Here is a 14,386-nt window from a genome sequence, read left to right as displayed (position 1 = left end):
TATTGAAAAGCCAGATAAATTACATGCACTACATTACCATTGTCTGCCCTCTCTGTTACATACTCAAAAAATCAATAAGCCTGACCAAGTAACATTTGCCCTTTTGTAATCGACTATTTATTATTGTATTTTTCTTTTCTAGATGCTCTTCGATGCTCTCTTTTTGTTGGGATTCTATAATTTTCCCATCACTAATGTTAAGCTTTTGGCCTATATTTCCCTGGACATGTTCTGTCCCCCTTCTTAATATATAGGAATTAATTAGCTTTTCATCAGTCCTCTGGCACACTGCACCTTTTTGAAAAAATATCTTCTCAAAATGTAAGGTATTGCCTCTGTATCTCTTCTGTAAACTCTTTCAAAATATATGAATACAATCCATGCAGAACAAAGATTTTATCTTCTTTGGGTTGGATTAGTTTATTAAGTACTTCCTTTTTTTATTTTAAATACATTTATCTCATTGATCATCTCATCATTCAATGTCATCAAAGAACAAAGAACAGTACAGCACAGGAACAGGCCCTTCAGCCCTCCAAGCCTGCGCTGATCATGATGACTGTCTAAACTAAAACCTTCTGAACTTCCAGGGTCTGTATCCCTTATTTCCATCATGTTCCATCTCCTTGGTAAACAATGAAGCAAAATAATGCTTAAATATTTCTGCCAACTCTTTAATATTACCTGTGGTGTGATCCTGTCTATTCACATAATACCCTTCCTTTTTTAATTGGAGTGGCTGCAAAATATTTTACTTTTTTTTTGGTCCTTGTTCCTCTGTGCCTTCCTACCTTATTTTACTTCTTTCCTAATCTCTTCATATTGTCTCATAGCAGTCACTCCTCTGCTATCATTGTACTTAATGTCTGCCTCTTTCCTAAACTTCAATGTCTTTGTCAACTCTTATGTCTTTATCCAGCTATTGAGTCCCATTAGTTTTTCGCTTGTTCTTTCCTTTTAGTGATACATATTCTCTCTGCACTCAGTTGAACACTGTTTTAAACATTTCCCATTGTTGTTTGTTGCTCTATATCATTATCTGCCAATGTTACTGCCCATTTTTATTTTCCCAAGTTCTATTCCTAGCCCCTCAAAAGCAACTTTTTCTCCACTTTATTGACCTGGTTTTCATCATGTTCAGTTCTTTCTTTATCACCATCTTAAAGTATATTATATTATGGTGACAATTGCCGAGACGGGCGGCACAGTAGCACAGTGGTTAACACTGTTGTTTCACAGCGCCAGGGACCCAGGTTTGAATCCTGGCTTGGGTCACTGTCTGTGCAGAGTCCGCACGTTCTCCCCGTGTTTGCGGGGGTTTCATCCGGGTGCTCCGGTTTCCTCCCACAAGTCCCGAAAGACATGCTTGTTAGGTGAATTGGACATTCTGAGTTCTCCCTCAGTGTACCCGAACAGGCGCCAGAGTGTGGCTACTAGGGGATTTTCACAGTAACTTCATTGCAGTGTTAATGTAAGCCAATTTGTGACACTAATAAAGATAATATTAAGAAAATAAAGATTAGGGTCTTTTCACAGTAACTTCATACTTGTGCCAATAAAAGATTCTTATTCTTATTAATATCATTATTTCTGCAATTCATGAACAAAACACCCAGATCCCTCTGCCCAGACGCATTTTGAATCTGCTTTCCATTTACAGAATAATTTGCCTGACTATTCTTTCTGCCAAAATGGATAACCTCACACTTATCCACATTAAACTCCAGCTGCCAAATTTTGGACCAATCTCTGAGTCTATCCATATCCGTCTGTAAAATCTTTATTTCCTCTTCACTGCTGGTTTCCCACCTATTTTAGTGTCATCCGCAAATTCTGCTATGTTACATAAGAACATAAGAACTAGGAGCGGGAGTAGGCCTTCTGGCCCCTCGAGCCTGCTCCGCCATTCAATGAGATCATGGCTGATCTATTTTGGACTCAGCTCCATTTTCCGGCCCGAATACCATAACACTTAATCCCTTTATTCTTCAAAAAACTATCTATCTTTATCTTAAAAACATTTAATGAAGGAGCCTCAACTGCTTCTCTGGGCAAGGAATTCCATAGATTCACAACCCTTTGGGTGAAGAAGTTCCTCCTAAGCTCAGTCCTAAATCTACTTCCCCTTATTTTGAGGCTATGCCCCCTAGTTCTGCTTTCACCCGCCAATGGAAACAACCTGCCCACATCTATCCTATCTATTCCCTTCATAATTTTATACGTTTCTATAAGATCCCCCCCCCCCGCATCCTTCTAAATTCCAACGAGTATAGTACCAGTCTACTCAACCTCTCCTCCTAATCCAACCCCTTCAGCTCTGGGATTAACCTCGTGAATTTCCTCTGCACACCCTCCAGCGCCAGTACATTCTTTCTCAGGTAAGGAGACCAAAACTGAACACAATACTCCAGGTGTGGCCTCACTAACACCTTATACAATTGCAGCATAAACTCCCGAGTCTTAAACTCCATCCCTCTAGCAATGAAGGACAAAACTCCATTTGCCTTCTTAATCACCCGTTGCACCTGTAAACAAACTTTATGCGACTCATGCACTGGCACACCCAGGTCTCTCTGCACAGCAGCATGTTTTAATATTTTATCATTTAAATAATAATCCCTTTTGCTATTATTCCTACCAAAATGGATAACCTCACATTTGTCAACATTGTATTCCATCTGCCAGACCCTAGCCCATTCACTTAACCTATCTAAATCCCTCTGCAGACTTCCGGTATCCTCTGCACTTTTTGCTTTACCACTCATCTTAGTGTCGTCTGCAAACTTGGGCACATTGCACTTGGTCCCCAACTCCAAATCATCTATGTAAATTGTGAACAATTGTGGACCCAACACTGAACCCTGAGGGACACCACTAACTACTGATTGCCAACCAGAGAAACACCCATTAATCCCGAATCTTTGCTTTCCAGTAATTAACCAATCCTCTATCCATGCTACTACTTTACCCTTAATGCCATGCATCTTTATCTTATGCAGCAATCTTTTGTGTGGCACCTTGTCAAAAGCTTTCTGGAAATCCAGATATACCATATCCATTGGCTCCCCATTATCTACCGCAATGGTAATGCCCTAGAAAATTCAACTAAATTAGTTAGACATGACCTACCCTTTATGAACCCATGCTGCGTCTGCCCAATGGGACAATTTCCATCCAGATGCCTCGCTATTTCTTCCTTGATGATAGATTCCAGCATCTTTCCTAATGCTAACTGGCCTATAATTATCCGCTTTCTGCCTACCTCCTTTTTTAAACAGTGGTGTCACGTTTGCTAATTTCCAATCTGCCGTGACCACCCCAGAGTCTAGTGAATTTTGGTAAATTATCACTAGTGCATTTGAAATTTCCCTAGCCATCTCTTTTAGCACTTTGGGATGCATTCCATCAGGGCCAAGAGACTTGTCTACCTTTAGCCCATTAGCTTGCTCATCACTACTTCCTTAGTGATAACAATCATCTCAAGGTCCTCACCTGGGATAGCCTCATTTCCATCAGACACTGGCATGTTATTTGTGTCTTCCACTGTGAAGACCGACCCAAAAAAACTGTTCAGTTCCTCAGCCATTTTCTCATCTCCCATTATTAAATCTCCCTTCTCACCCTTTGAAGGACCAATATTTACCTTAGCCACTGTTTTTTGTTTTATATATTTGTAGAAACTTTTAATGTCTGTTTTTATATTCTGAGCAAGTTTACTCTCATAATCTATCTTACTCTTCTTTATAGCTTTTTTAGTAGCTTTTTGTTGCCCCCTAAAGATTTCCCAGTCCTCTAGTCTCCCACTAATCTTTGCCACTTTGTGTGCTTGCACTCTGTCCCTGCTTGCAGATCATTTTTTAAAAAGATAATTTATTGAAGGTATGTAAACCTACTTATGACACTAATAAAGATTATTGTTATGTTCCCTAATTTTACTTCTCATATCCGCTCTGCATCATACTCCATTACAAAATCCAATAGCGAATATTCTCTGATTGGGTTTTTTTATATATCAAATTAGAATATACACATTTCAGGAACTCCATTCACTTGCCCAATTTATTTAACTCTGCTATTCAATTAGTATCAAGGTAGTTCAAATCCCCCATGATTATTATCCTGTGTTTTTTACTCATTTACCTAATTTGTCTGCATATTTCTTCCTTCACGTCCTTTGCATTATTAGCTGGTCTATATTCGGTGTTTATTAGTGTGATTGATCCTTTATCTCTTTTATCTCTATCCATGCTGATTCTACATTCAGCTTGCTGATAACTGTATCCCTATTTTCTATTGCCATTTTATTATTCCTGTAAAGAACAGTTACTCCATATCCCCTTTTTCCTTCTTTTTCTTTCTAAATATATTAAACCCTGCAATGTTTAAATCCCAGTCCTGATTTTCTGTAGCTATGTCGCAGTAATCCCCATAGTGTCTGGCTTCTCCCAATGCATGATTGCCTCCAGCACCCAGGTTTTATCACAGACATAGTTTGCATTGCTCTATAGATATTTTAACTCGTTTGTAATAATATATCGGCTCGCATTATGTTGAAACATTATTTTAGACTCCTGTTCTATTCCCTTGCAGTCAATGTGCTGCCTTACTTTCTTCTTTCCAATGTTTTCCTTCCCTGTTCTGTTTATATTTAGGTTGCCTATGTTTCTTGTAGATACCATTCCCCCAACCACCCTCCCCAAACCCCACTCATCGTACTAGTTTAAAGCCTAGTATATCGAGGTATTCAGAGTATTCTCGCTATTAGATGCTCAGGTTGTGTACCCTTTATCTGAACCTTCCATGCCGATTTCATTTCGGACTTCAGGTAAATGCGATTTTCAGATGCCACAGATAAAAAATCTGTCCTGGTCCACCCACGTTGACGCTACCACCAAGAAAGCACAACAGCACCTGTATTTCCTCAGGAAACTAAGGAAATTAGGCATATCCACACTGACTTACCAACTTTTACAGGTGTACCATAGAAAGCATCCTCTCTGGCTGCATCACAGCCTGGTATGGCAACCGTAAGAAACTTCAGAGAGTCATGAACACCGCCCAATCCATCACACAAACCCACCTCCCATCCATTGACTCTATCTGCACCTCCCGCTGCCTTGGGAAAGCGGGCAGTATAATCAAAGATCCCTCCCACACGGCTTACTCACTCTTCCAACTTCTTCCACCGGGCAGGAGATACAAAAGTCTGAGAACACGCACAAACAGATTCAAAAACAGCTTCTTCCCCGCTGTTACCAGACTCCGAAAGGACCCTCTTATGGACTGACCTGATTAAGACTACACTTTTGTATGCTTCACCCGATGCCGGTGACTAGGTATTTACATTGTGTACCTTGTGTTACCCTATTAAGTATTTTCTTTTTGTTTCATGTGCTACATGATCTGTTTGAGCTGCACACAGAAAAATACTTTTCACTGGCACCTCGGTCCATGTGATAATAAACACATCCAATCTAACTTACATTACAATAGCCCATGCCGAGGCTACTACAGAGCGCTATTTAACACCCAAGAAACAGAGTCCCATTTTGGGTGTGGATAGCAGGGTATTTTTGCCCCTCTATTAAACGATTAGAGCTTAAACAATAAAACTGTGATATAAGAAACCATTATCAAACAGGACTTTTTTTTTGGCCTCTGTTAAGAATTCCTCGACAAGGCCGCATTTACCTAACTTCCTGTCGTCAATGCAGGAAGAGATCAGAGCACCATTTGTAAATGCCACCCCAATCTCTCGACCCCCCTCGGACTTCCCACCATGACAACCGGAACCCCTCAATGCCCCAACGTACTTCTAAGGGGCTCCTCAAATCCCCCCCCCCCCCATACCCCATCTTTTAATGGCAGGGCACCCCCTGGGCCCGATCGCTGGTACGGGCAACCTGGCACCCAGGCAGTGCCCCTGACAGCCTAGAAGTACCACCCAGGCACTGCCAGGGTGGCATTACCAGGGTGTACAGGTGGCAGTGCCAAGATGCCATGCCGGCTAAGGCACGATCAATTTGACTTAAAGATGAAAGTTGAATCCAAACTGAGGCTTTATTGGTATCAGATGTGTGGCCTCCCACAGCAGCTGGCAAAATGGCTGAGAGCTGGAGGACACGCATATTTATACCCCGCCTCCTGGTCGGAGTTAGCAGGCAGGGGCCATAGGCGAACCTGTCGTGCATGTTCTACCGTACAACCTCTAATATAAGTACAACAGTGGTTTACCACATTCACCCCCTGTTAAAAATGAGTCCGGCAGGGTTGGTGGATAACTATATACAATCATGATTTTAATATTTGCAGAGCAAAACAAATGTCTCTTGGCATCCGGTGGGCCGGTCAGAGTTTCAGCCAGTCCGGGGCCTTGATGGTTCTTTGAGAGCGACGAAGTGGTGACGGCGATGTTGGTGCCCACCTGGTTGAGGGTGACTCCGGGAGCGTGCCAAAATCCTCTTCATCGATGGGCATGGGCAGGGGGAGGATGGACGGTCCTGGGGCGTGGGGGGTGGGGGGTGCTGCGAGCGACGGGGGAGGGGAGGGAGAGGCTGGGGGCGACGGGGGTGGTATGGGGGTGGAACCTCAGGTCCCTGAGGGAGACAGTATCCTGGCAGCCGTCGGGGAACGCCACGTAGGCGTATTGGGGGTTTGCGTGGAGCAAGTGTACCCTTTCCACCAACGGGTCCGCCTTGTGGAGTTGCACATGTTTACGGAGAAGCACGGTTCCTGGAGCTGTGAGCCAAGTCGGGAGAGACACCCTGGATGTGGACTTCCTGGGGAAGGCAAAAAGACGGTCATGCGGTGTATTGTTAGTGGCAGTGTGTAGCGCACAAAGACTCACGAGAGACGAATAGAGATGAAGTCGATGAGGCTTTATTAAGCGTGACTTGTTCCCCGCAGTTCAGCAACAGACTGGCCTGCGGGGGAGAACTCCTGGTTCTTATACTCCGCCTTCAGGGCGGAGCTAGAGATCAACAGCCAACCAGGACCCGGGATCTGTCAGCCAATGATATCACGGCTTCACAGTCCCACATGACCCCTAATGCATACTACCACATTCACCCCTTGTTAAAAATGAACCCGGCGGGGTGGTGCTTCGCATGGTGGTAGGGGTTTACAAGGCTGGTCCTGGGAGGAAAAACTTTTGCATGTCATCACAGTGCCCTACACTGGGCTATGTACAGGGTTTTTTGTTTTGAACTATTTACAGTATTCGTAAGAGGGAAAAAGGGAAAAAAAATTCTCATTAAAGTCCACAACATTCTAGTGTTACACCGATGCCACAAGTCGGTCAGGCGGTCTGGTCGTCCTTGTCGATCGCCTCAGCCCCGGTGGTGGTGGTGCTTGTTCCAGTGTTGTCGTCTCCGGGAGCTTTACGGTTTCTGCTTCAGCTTCACTTCTGGTCGGACCTGGGAGAAGGACCGATCCTCCTGGGAAGGGGGCTGTCGCGGGGTGCGCCGGTGGCAGGGAGGGGGTGATTGGTGTCGAGAGGGTGTGCGTGTTGCCGGCGGGCGCCAGATCTCGCAGGGAGACCGTGTCCTGTCGGCCGTCGGGGTACTCCACGTAGGCGTACTGCGGGTTCGCGTGGAGGAGGTGAACCCTCTCGACCAACGGGTCCGACTTGTGCACCCGCACATGTTTCCGGAGCAAGATGGGTCCTGGGGCCGCCAGCCAGGTCGGCAGCGACGTTCCAGAGGAGGACTTCCTGGGGAAGACAAGGAGGCGCTCATGAGGCGTTTGGTTAGTGGTGATACACAGTAGCGACCGGATGGAGTGGAGGGCATCCGGGAGGGCCTCCTGCCACCGTGAAACTGGGAGATCCCTGGGCCGTAGGGCCAGTTGGACGGTCTTCCAGACCGTGCCGTTCTCCCTCTCTACTTGCCCGTTCCCCCGGGGGTTGTAGCTGGTCGTCCTGCTCGAGGCTATACCCTTGCTGAGCAGGAACTGGCGCAGCTTGTCACTCATGAAGGAGGACCCCCTGTCGCTATGGACGTATGCGGGGCAACCGAACAGTGTGAATATGGTGTTAATGGCTTTAATGACTGTGGCCGCTGTCATGTCAGGGCAGGGGATGGCGAAGGGGAAACGGGAGTACTCGTCCACCAATTTCAGGAAGTATGTGTTGCGGTCGGTGGAGGGGAGAGGCCCTTTGAAATCCAGACTGAGGCGTTCAAAGGGACGGGAGGCCTTGATCAGGTGCGCACTATCCGGCCTGAAAAAATGCGGTTTGCACTCTGCGCAGATGTGGCAGTTCCTTGTGACTGTACGGACCTCCTCCACGGAGTAGGGGAGGTTGCGGGACTTTATAAAATGGTAGAACCGAGTGACCCCCGGGTGGCAGAGGTCTTCGTGGAGGGTTTGGAGACGGTTAATTTGTGCGTTGGCACATGTGCCGCGGGATAGGGCATCGGACGGCTCGTTAAGGTTTCCGGGACGGTACAAGATCTCATAGTTGAAGGTGGAGAGCTCGATCCTCCACCTTAAGATCTTGTCATTTTTAATTTTGCCCCGCTGTGCATTATCGAACATGAAAGCTACTGACCGTTGGTCAGTGAGGAGAGTGAATCTCCTGCCGGCCAGGTAATGCCTCCAATGTCGCACAGCTTCCACTATGGCTTGGGCTTCCTTTTCCACTGAGGAGTGGCGGATTTCTGAGGCGTGGAGGGTTCAGGAGAAAAAGGCCACGGGTCTGCCCGCTTGGTTAAGGGTGGCCGCTAGAGCTACATCGGAGGCGTCGCTCTCGACCTGGAAGGGGAGGGACTCGTCGATGGCGCGCATCGTGGCCTTTGCGATATCCGCTTTGATGCGGCTGAAGGCCTGGCCAGCCTCTGTCGACAGAGGGAAGGTCGTGGTCTGTATTAGGGGGCGGGCCTTGTCTGCGTACTGGGGGACCCACTGGGCGTAATATGAAAAGAACCCCAGGCAGCGTTTTAGGGCTTTTGAGCAGTGAGGGAGGGGAAATTCCATGAGGGGGCGCATACGTTCGGGGTCGGGGCCTATTATCCCATTGCGCACTACATATCCCAAGATGGCTAGCTGGTTTGTGCTAAAAATACACTTGTCCTCGTTGTATGTGAGGTTCAAGGCTTTAGCGGTCTGGAGGAATTTTTGGAGGTTGGCGTCGTGGTCCTGCTGATCATGGCCGCAGATGGTTACGTTGTCGAGATACGGGAACGTGGCCTGCAACCTGTGTTGATCAACCATTCGGTCCATCTCTCGTTGGAAAACCGAGATCCCGTTTGTGACGCCAAATGGGACACTTAGGAAGTGGTATAATCGCCCGTCTGCCTCGAAGGCTGTGTACTTGCGGTCACTTGGGCGGATGGGGAGCTGATGGTAGGCGGACTTGAGGTCCACGGTGGAGAAGACCTTATATTGGGCAATCCGATTGACCATGTCGGATATGCGGGGGAGAGGGTACGCATCTAGCTGTGTGTACCTGTTGATGGTCTGGCTATAGTCTATGACCATCCTTTGCTTCTCCCCTGTCTTTACTACTACCACCTGTGCTCTCCAGGGACTATTGCTGGCCTGGATTATGCCTTCCTTCAGTAGCCGCTGGACTTCGGACCGTATGAATGTCCGGTCCTGGGCGCTGTACTGTCTGCTCCTAGTGGCGACGGGTTTGCAATCCGGGGTGAGGTTTGCAAACAAGGATGGGGGCTCAACCTTGAGGGTTGCGAGGCCGCAGATAGTGAGTGGGGGTATTGGGCCGCCGAATTGGAAGGTTAGGCTCTGCAGATTGCACTGGAAGTCTAATCCCAGTAATGTGGGCGCGCAGAGTTGGGGAAGGACGTAGAGCCTGTAGTTTTTAAACTCCCTCCCTTGCACCGTTAGGGTCACTATGCAGAAGCCTTTGATCTGTACGGAGTGGGATCCTGCAGCTAGGGAAATCTTTTGCGCACTGGGACGGATGGTCAAAAAACAGCGTCTTACCGTGTCGGGGTGGATGAAGCTTTCTGTGCTCCCGGAGTCGACCAGGCATGGTGTCTCGTGCCCGTTGATCAGCACCGTTGTTGTCGTCGTCTGGAGGGTCCGGGGCCGTGCTTGGTCCAGCGTCATTGAGGCCAGACGTGGTCGTAGTGCTTCAGCGTCTTCCTCGAACCCCGTGGAGCCGTCGATGCTGGGGTCCATTGTTGCCGTCCAAGATGGCGGCGGGGGTGAACAAAATGGCCGTCCCCATGCATCGCACATGGCTGGGGGTCACAGGATGGCGGCGGGGGTGGACAAAATGGCCGCCCCCATGCGTCGCACAGGGCTGGGGCGTCCCAAGATGGCGGCGCCCCTCCTCCCCTCGTGGTGGCCGGGACCCAAAATGGCGGCGCCTGCGGGTCGCACATGGGGCGCTGGGGGGGTTGGGGAGCGTTTGAAACGCACAGGACTCCTTGTTCTCCGGGGACAGCGGTGGCCGGAACCAAAATAGCTGCGCCTGCGGGTCGTACATGGGGTGCTGGGGGAGTTGGGGAGCGTTAGAAACGCGCAGGACTCCTTCTTCTCCGGGGACAGCGGCGACCTCCCGTGACCGGCACACAGCCGCGAAATGGCCCTTTTTCCCGCAGCTCTTGCAAATCGCTGCGCGGGCCGGGCAGCGCTGCCGGGGGTGTTTCGCCTGGCCGCAGAAATAGCAGCGGGCTCCCCCAGGACGACTTGGCGGTCTGAACCGCGCAAGCCTGTGGGGTGGGGGGGGGGGTTTGTCGCGACGGGGGTCCACGGAGCCCAAGGGGCTGCCGCGCGGTCGGGGCCGTCCGCGCGGGCGTTTCGCGCGGCCACATCTAGTGCGGCTGCAAGGGCCCGTGCCTCTGAGAGTCCTAGCGACTCTTTTTCTAAAAGTCTTTGGCGGATTTGGGGAGAGTTCATACCAGCCACGAACGCATCGCGAATTAACATGTCCGTGTGTTCAATCGTGTTTACCGGCGGGCAGCTGCAGGCCCGTCCCAAAATTAGCAGCGCGGCGTAGAATTCGTCTAGCGATTCTCCGGGACTGTGCCGTCTCGTTGCGAGTTGGTAGCGTGCGTAGATCTGGTTCACTGGGCGAACATAGATGCTTTTTAGTGCTGCGAACGCCGTCTGGAAATCCTCTGCGTCTTCTATGAGATGGAAAATTTCCGGGCTTACCCTCGAGTGCAGTACCTGTAGTTTCTGGTCTTCTGTGATCCGGCCGGGGGCCGTTCGGAGGTATGCTTCGAAACAAGTCTGCCAGTGTTTAAAAACTGCTGCTGAGTTCACTGCGTGGGGGCTGGTCCTCAGGCATTCCGGGATGATCCTGAGCTCCATAGTCCTTTAAGCACGCTTAATAAATTGTAGCGCACAAAGACTCACGAGAGACGAATAGAGATGAAGTCGATGAGGCTTTATTAAGCGTGACTTGTTCCCCGCAGTTCAGCAACAGACTGGCCTGCGGGGGAGAACTCCTGGTTCTTCTACTCCGCCTTCAGGGCGGAGCTAGAGATCAGCAGCCAACCAGGACCCGGGATCTGTCAGCCAATGACATCACGGCTTCACAGTCCCACATGACCCCTAATGCATACTACCACACAGTGCAGAGTAATGAGCGAATGGAATGTAGTGCATCGGGAAGGACCTCTTGCCAGCGGGCGGGCAGGAGATTTCTGGACTGTAGGGCCAGCTGGACGGCCCTCCATACCGTCCCATTCTCCCTTTCTACCTGTCCGTTTCCCCGGGGGTTGTAGCTTGTCGTTCTGCTGGAGGCGATACCCCTGCTGAGCAGGAACTGGCGCAGCTCATCACTCATGAATGAGGATCCCCTGTCACTGTGGATGTAGGCGGGGAAACCGAACAGAGTGAAGATCGAATTGAGGGCCTTAATGACGGTGGCAGACGTCATGTCGGGGCAAGAGATGGCGATGGGGAACCTGGAGTATTCATCGATCACACTGAGGAAATATGTGTGACGATCGGTGGAGGGGAGGGGGCCTTTGAAGTCCATGCTGAGGCATTCAAAGGGGAGGGAGGCCTTCACCAGGCGCGCGCGGTCCGGCCGGTAGAAGTGCGGCTTGCACTCCGCACAGACCTGGCAGTCCCTGGTGATTGTCCTTACTTCCTCGACGGAGTAGGGCAAATTTTGTGCCTTAATGAAGTGGTACAACCGTGTGACCCCCGGGTGACAAAGGCTGTCGGCAGGGTCCAGAGTCGGTCTACCTCTGCGCTGGTACATGTACCTCGGGATAGGGCGTCTGGGGCTCGTTGAGTTTGCCAGGGCGATACCTAATCTCGTAGTTATAGATGGAGAGCTCGATTCCCCACTGCAAGATTTTATCATTTTTGATCTTGCCCCGCTGTGTGTTGTTGAACATAAAGGCTACCGACCGTTGGTAACTGAGGAGAGTAAATCTCCTGCTGGCCAGGTAATGCCTCCAAAGCCGCACAGCTTCAACGATAGCTTGGGCCTCTTTTTCGACGGATGAGTGCCGAATTTCAGAGGCATGAAGGGTGCGGGAAAAGAATGCCACGGGCCTGCCTGCCTGATTGAGGGGGCGGCAAGGGCGACGTCTGATGCATCGCTGCCCACTTGGAAGGGCAGTGTTTCATCTACAGCATGCATTGTGGCCTTGGCAATATCAGCTCTGATCCGGGCGAAGGCCTGTTGGGCCTTGGCCGTCAGAGGGAACTGGGTGGACTGTATGAGTGGGTGGGCCTTGTCTGCATAGTTTGGGAGCCACTGCGCGTAATATGAAAAGAACCGCAGGCAGCGTTTGAGGGCCTTGGGGCAGTGGGGGAGGGGGAGCTCCATGAGGGGGCGCATGCCGTCGGGATCGGGCCCCAGAACTCCGTTCTGGATCACATAGCCGAGGATGGCTCAGCGGTTTGTGCTGAACACACACTTCTCCTTGTTGTAAGTGACGTTTAGGAGAGTAGCGGTGCGGAGAAATTTAGCAAGGTTGGCGTCGTGGTCCTGCTGATCATGGCCGCAGATGGTGACATTATCTAGGTACGGAAACGTGGCCCGCAAACCGTACTGGTCGACCATTCGGTCCATCTCCCTTTGGAAGACCGAGACCCCGTTAGTGACGCTGAAGGGGACCCTAAGGAAGTGATATAGACGTCCATCTGCCTCGAAGGCGGTGTATGGATGGTCCGATTTACGGATGGGGAGGTGGTGGTAGGCGGATTTCAGGTCCACCGTTGAGAAGACCCGGTACTGTGCAATCTGGTAAACCATGTCAGATATGCGTGGGAGGGGGTACGCGTCGAGCTGCGTGTACCTGTTGATGGTCTGGCTGTAGTCAATGACCATTCGGTGTTTCTCCCCAGATTTAACCACTTCCACTTGAGCTCTCCAGGGGCTGTTGCTGGCCTCGATGATGCCTTCCCGAAGCAACCGCTGGACCTCGGACCTGATGAAGGTCTTATCCTGCGTGCTATACAGTTTGCAATCTGGAGTTAGATGAGCAAAGAAGGAAGGTGGGTCGATCTTTAGGGTCGCGAGACCGCACACAGTTAGGGGTGGTAAGGGCCCGCCGAATTTAAGGGTTAGGCTCTGGAGGTTGCACTGAAAATCCAGGCCAAGGATAAGTGCAGCGCAGAGGTTAGGGTGAATGTAGAGGCGGAAGCCGTGGAAATCTACGCCCTGGACCATGAGCGGGACTGTACAGTACCCCCAGATTGCTACGCAATGGGATCCGGAGGCCAGGGGGATTTTTTGATTGGCGGGGTGTATCGTGAGGGAGCAGCACCTTACTGTATCCGGGTGTATAAAGCTCTCGGTGCTCCTGGAGTCCAGCAGGCAAGAGGTCACATGGCCGTCGACATTCACGCTGGTGGATGGGTTGGTCAAGTTAAGCGGGCGAGGCTGCTCGAGTAACATGGAGGCGAGCCTTGGTTGGTCGTTGGGTAATGGGACGGCCATTAAATTTGGTTCTTGGAATGCTCGTGGTGTCCATGTGCTGAGGGGTAGACAAGATGGCGGCGCCCGGAGATCTTGGGGGTTACAAAATGGCGGCGCCCATGGAATGCACGTTGCACGGGTGGAGCAAGATGGCGGCGCCCATGAAATGCACGTGTTGCGCGGAGGGGAAGATGGCGGCGTCCACTGATCGTACATGGTCGGGGGGGAGAAGATGGCGGCGCCCATTGTCTGTGATTGGGTGGGGGGATGGGGGCGATCGCGGCCACTGAGTGGGCCTGGCACACTGCGGCGAAGTGGCTCTTCTTCCCGCAGGCTTTGCAAAGAGCAATGCGGGCCGGGCAGCGTTGGCGGGCGTGCTTTTGCTGGCCGCAAAAGTATCATCGGGGCCCCCCGGTGTTTGCTGGCTGGCGTGTAGTGCAGGCGTATTGGGTGGGCAGTGCCCCCGCTGGGGCGGCTGCCTGTGAGATCCATGAAGCGTAGGAGGGGTGGGCCGCGTGGCTGGGGGCGTAGGAC

This window comes from Scyliorhinus torazame, chromosome 2 (assembly GCF_047496885.1).
Source record: "Scyliorhinus torazame isolate Kashiwa2021f chromosome 2, sScyTor2.1, whole genome shotgun sequence".
NCBI lineage: Eukaryota > Metazoa > Chordata > Chondrichthyes > Carcharhiniformes > Scyliorhinidae > Scyliorhinus > Scyliorhinus torazame.
Note: the sequence above shows the minus strand (reverse complement) of the source record.